This window comes from Eschrichtius robustus, chromosome X (assembly GCF_028021215.1).
Source record: "Eschrichtius robustus isolate mEscRob2 chromosome X, mEscRob2.pri, whole genome shotgun sequence".
NCBI classification, from domain to species: Eukaryota; Metazoa; Chordata; class Mammalia; order Artiodactyla; family Eschrichtiidae; genus Eschrichtius; species Eschrichtius robustus.
Genome location: NC_090845.1, coordinates 59,025,965 through 59,031,964, shown reverse-complemented (window position 1 = coordinate 59,031,964; position 6,000 = coordinate 59,025,965).

The window sequence follows — 6,000 nt, the reverse complement described above, 5'->3', positions numbered from 1 at the left end:
TGATGCTCCTTTTCTTTTTAATTTTTTTCCCTCAACATAAAAATTAATTCTTACATCTGGTTACATAGTCTGCTCCCTCTTGTTGCCAAATTAATCTCAAGGACAGCACAAGAATGTCATGTCTGAGGCACTCCCTAATCAATGTTCCAGTCTAGGGGAAAGCAGAAAAGTGTCACTGAGTGGTGGGAGGGACTCTCTTTTTAGTTTGGGTCATCACAATGGTGGCTACTCTCAGCACCTGAGTGGCTTATGGGATAGGACAACCCCACAGGCACTTCATTGCAGGACACTTAGCACCAAGGGCTAAGGTTGGGAGAGACTGCAAGCCTGGTCTATCTAAATGTTCAGGGAAGAGAGTTCCAAAATGTGAAGCATCAGCCCAGGAGGGCACCACCAGAGAAGCAGCAGCATTCCAGAATTTCCTTTCCTTTGGGAATATGTGTGGGCTCCAGTCTTTGGTGGCCAATGGAATCTGTAGCTATGTGACAGCCTTTTTAAGTAGTACATGTGCAAACTGTTTTAGGCCACAAGGGCCACACAGATGATAGCTTCTCATTTAATTCTATAAAAAGCTGAGACAAGTGGGATAAGGAAAGGAATCAGCACTCCCGCTCTACTGAATTGGGGTTGGAAACAAATCCATGCATATTATCTATTTTCTGGCCAAATCTAATGGGGAGAAATCAAAGATGAGTCAAATGCTGCCTTTCCCTTTAAGACTCTGCCTGCTAAATTACAATATTTACCACTTATTTTTGGAGTGGGAACATTCCAAATGGTTTGCTACCTCAGCTGAAGTGTCTTTAGAGGAGTGACTAATTGTGGATTTTTCTGCCTTCACCTAGAAATGGTTAAGGGTTGGGAGGCTCTGGGCAACAGACCCCAGTGTCAGTCTCTTAACTGAAGAAAAACACCCCTACCTGTGGGCAGAGATGGACCTGTACCTACAGATAAACTACTTCTAGTACACTGATAAATTTTTAACAAAGAAAAACACATTTTCATTGTCAAAATCTTTACAGAACGTATCCAAAACCAGAATAGACACCCAGTAGCAAGAGCACCTCAGTTGCAGGTGAGTGAATTGTTTGAAATGGAGCACTTGCTCTAGGTTCCCAAGTGCAGGAAACTGCCCTTTTCTCACAGGGATGGTGAAGAACAAAACATACCCTTCCTGCTTCCAACTGCACAGGTCCCTTTAGAGGGTCACTGGCTAATTGCTTGGGTGGGCCTTTGGCCCCAAGTCTGGGCCTTCCCTATGGTAAATCTCAGTCGGTTCCAATGAGACTTCACCACCCTTTACACATTCATCTGTCTTGGGCTAGTAAAGTGCAACACATCATGTACCTTACGCTTTTCCCCCCTCTGCTCCTTTGCAAGGCTTGTGGGTCAGGCCTCAATAGGAGCAGAGATCTCTTGGTTATCTGATCAACCCAGGTGTCTTTTCCATTCTGAGAGAGCTTCCAAAACGTAGCTGTGGCCTCTCTCACAAGTACATGGTATCAATTATGACCTGGAACCAAATATAAAGGTGCAGAGAAAGGTAAAGCTATCAGAGCACATTATATCTATATATATAATTCAATTTTGAAACATGGATACAAATACTCATTTACAATATATTTCAACCTTCTGCCTTAAACCGCAGAGAACTTTTTTGTGCCATTCAAAGTGGGCAGAAATGAGGATTTCTGCCTGCTGTCCTTCTAGTGCAAAATCTAGTCCTTTAAATGCTCCTCTTATCAGCAAGGGCTTCACATCTTCAGATAAGCTAAGATTGGCACTAGCAAACACAATGGCCAAGACAGCTCCACTTCTAACCATGCAATGATGGAGCTTTAAGAATTTGCTCAGCAACTACAACAGAAAAGGAAAGCTAGTTCTGCTTATAAAAAATCACTTACTGAAGGACCCATAATCCCTTTCTTTTCAAAATTATCTTCCACTCTTCTAAACGTGTGTATTGTGGGGGGACCCCACAAAACTCTTATAAGTCAGTCACCAGCAAAATCCTTTAGTCTGTCTTTGGATAGGTTACCAAAGAAGCACTAATGCTTGCTCCCTCCCTGTCCTTAAAAATTTTGGTATTTTAGCAGATACAGTGTAATCTTTGGTTATGTAATGCGATGCTCTCATCTCTTTGTTTTTTTAAACTGCTTTCACAGATTTTCAAAGAGATTAGTGGTGAGAACAGACCTGCCTATAAAAGGCAGCAAGGGTAGAAACTTCCTTTTATAAGAAATTGCACATGCTAAATGGCTTATTTTGACCTTAAGTTTGGGATTGGATCTTGTATTTTAGCATTCCTGGTTCCCATGACCCCCTACATGTGGTTGAGCATGAAGGCCACCCCCTTGGCCCAGTGCCCTCTCACCTGGGCAACTGGCATAAGATAATTAGTAGTCAACCTCTTGTTTTCCCAGGGCCATGTAGGGACCATGCAGGGATACTTACTGGGCTGTCTGAAGAGAGTCTCATGAAGTGCAACCCTAGCACAAGACTGGGAAGGGGCAGAGGGAGTGGCTTGGGCTTTTGAGCCATGCCGAATATCAAGGGAGGAAAAAAGGCCATGTCTGTGCTGTGCCTAATGAAACAAACAGTTAGAAGCTACTTGATGCTTAAAGTTAGGTCACTTGTGTAGTGTCAGTATCATGTGAATGGTGGACCTATTTTCTCTTAAAGTACAAATAGAATACTTCTTGCTATATATGCATATATGTATTTAGAAGTAGAGTATGAACAGAGAGGGACTCTAGCATCAGCACATTATTTCTCAACCTGGACAGTCACCTCAGCAACTACCCAAAGGACAGAGTGAAGCTTTTTTTCCCCCCTTTTTAGTGCCAGTGAACATATATAAAAATATATGTATTATTGATTTTCTTTTTCAAAGATATATGACAGAATCCTTCAAAAAACCCCTTTCTCATTAAAAAAATAATGAACTCTCCAAGAACAAAGATACTGTCTGTGGCATAGAAAAGCTATGGAGCAAAGAACCCAATCCCCGTTTCAACTCAGAGGCCAGGCCTGGGCAAGCTGCCCAATGAACAAGAGCTGAAACTGCCACACAACTCTTTTCTTTGACCACAGAGTTTGTGACCATGGCCGCTGTCTGCTGCCAAACACAGATGGGGCCTTCTCCCTGGTGCTTCTTCTTTTTCTCTTCCTCACTCTCTATCCCCATTGAGCACTGCAAACCTTTTTGGAGATAGTGCCCGTCGCTTGTCTGGTGAGTGATCCTCATCTTTAAGCTCACCAGTTGAGTGGGTGTGAGTTGCCAATCCTTCAAGGGTGAGCACAGTGTACCAACTACATCAACTCTGTTTGCAGAGCAGAGTGCATGCAAAATGAGACTTCTGTCAATTACACTGGCTGGAACAACAATGGCCAAAAGAAAAAAATAATCCCCCTTTCATCTGTGGGAGACAAAGCCAAGATAAAATCTCCTTTGCTCACTGAAACCCCAGTGCAAAAACAGTAGACCTAAATTCTTGTTTAGGCCATTTTTCCCTAGTCTTGCCATTTGGAAATTCGGAGTAATCCAGTTGTTGCTGTTTTTAATTACACTGCCGTTTCACTGATTTTTGGCTTTCACAAATGAAAAACATATATTCATAACGACAAGAGTCACAATTGGGAAATCCATAAAGATGAAAAACTTGATAGCCAGAGAAATGGAAAAGAGAGCATCTAATATTTACAAGGAGAGGTATTAGAATGATATAATTGAATCCATGTACCACAAAAGATGAGAATCATTTCAAAACAGATGTAAAGGAACTATTAAAAGGTAACCTAGTTTAAATGAAAAAGTAGTGGATTTTTTCTCTTTAAAACAGCTAAAAGTGATCCTGTGACCCTACATAAGCCATTTGGTGTCATAACAAAGAAAAACAGAATTTTTCTATCCTACCCCAGAAACAGAACCTGCCAGCTTTAGTTCTGTCCAGCAGTCTTGGATTGGTATAACACCCATCTTAGGTTCCCCTCTCCCTTGTTATTTAAAGAAGCTGTTTTGCAAGTTCATTTGGCTATTAATATCAACAGAAATCAGGGGAGGAAACCCATGTAGATCATATCATGTCACTCAGACACTATCTTCTCAACGACAAGTAGAGTGAACCAACTGAAATGGGCAGCTGGGTGACTGGCCATTTCTTGTTTAGCAGATGAATTTAAGAGCTAAGTGAGGAGGCAGTGGCCAAGATGAGAAAGTAGGTGGACATTCCCCTGTACTCGCGACTGGGGGACAAACTCAACAGAACAGAGGTGTGCCAAAGGACTATATGAAACCAGTATCCCAGGAACACACCAAGTTCATGGGTGGCAGCCCATTGGAGCCACACCAACCAGATCTTTCCAACGAAGGCCATGGTTCTGTAGTCTCAATCTTTCAGCTTCCTCTGGCTGAAAGGCAGCAACAAAGGTGGGGAGTCTGAGTGAGTATGGCCAATGTCAGAGCTCAGAATCAGCAGCAGAGGAGGATGATGAGTAAACTCACCAGATGGTGCCCATCTGGCTTTAGACTTCACTTCTGAAGACTTTTACTTTAGTAGTCAGTCTTCTCTTGGTTTCTTCTCTCTTCTTCCCATGACTTCTGCAGGTGGATATGCTGGGTGGCAAGGAGAGCATTTACAGAGTTTCTGGTTCTAGTGCCTTCATTCTTCCCACCTTAGTAATTGAGTTTTCTCTTCAACCCTGATCTGGGTAGCCCCTTTAGCTGCTCTGAAGGCAGAAGTGGGCATTTCTCCACTTTGTGGGAAGGTGTCACCTCTGGGGGACAAGAGCAAGACGCTCAGCTTGTCCAATCCCGTTGATGCCTTCTTTCCAGTTTGTCTAAGGGCTCCAGAGATCTGATAGTTGATGAGAGACATTTGCTAAGAAGTCTTTGAGCCTACTGGCATCTAGAGCTAGACATCGAGACTGCTGGCTTGCTAGCCTTCTTAGTGGTGGGAGTTCTTAGCAGAGAGTCTGTGAACATGCCCAAGGAAGTGGACAAGCTTCACCACTGTGGCTGTAATGCAGCCTGGTGAAGTTCAGACCCACAAAACACTGAAGGGAGGGTGGATGAGGCTTGCAGCTATATGGAGTCAGGCAGAAAACATTCAGGTCTTTTAAAGGTAGGGGCAAAGAGGGATCAAATCTTCAGTGTCCTAAGCAGGAAAACAGTCAAGCCACCACTTCCTTTTCCTCCGACTCCAGCCCCAAGCTCTTCCCTGGACCACAAATGGGAAAGCAGACCTGGATCGGAATGGTGACTTACAAAAGGTCAGATCTCCCTCTCCCTCTTGCTGGTCTGATTCTTCAGTGGAAGTGACCAAGTTTTGGCTAAAGAGAACATTCAGTTCAAACCTCTTAGAAAAGCTATTGAAAGTCAATTTGAGGGTGGAGGCAGAGGATGAGAGAGAAAGGGACTGGTGGGGGGAGGCCATACAGACAAGTTTTCAAACAAGAAGTACACTTTTCAGTACCATGAACTGTGCTGCAGTTGAGCAGTCTAGCCCTCAGGGGCCAAGGCTCTGGGCAGGTACTGGTGATCCATCTGTCCTCTCTGTCCTCTCTTAAATCTGCCTCCCGTCCACCTCAGCTCTGGGGTCACCCTGCCCTCTAATGGCAATAGCCATTGGCAGAAAATAAAGTCTCCCAGGGAGAGAGGGTTTGGGGAAAAAAAGCAGTGACTCCCCATGGGCTTGCAATTTTCACTTTATTCTAGTTACTGTTGGTCTCTTCAGGGATTTCTGTTTGTTTTTATATTTTTTAAGAGGCAAAACCCTAGCAAATTTTTTTGTTTTTGTTTGTTTGTTTGTCTTTTGTTTTCCCAGATACTCTTACCTCTCTAAACTTCACGCGGCATTAGGTGAGTAAACGTTTGCATGGCTGGCATACAGTGCAGTGCTATAAACAAGCACAACTTGACACTGTGCCACAGGATCATCACAGATTTAAAGAAATACAACAGCATTCAAAACACAGATAAGGGCCACAGCAGGGATCAGA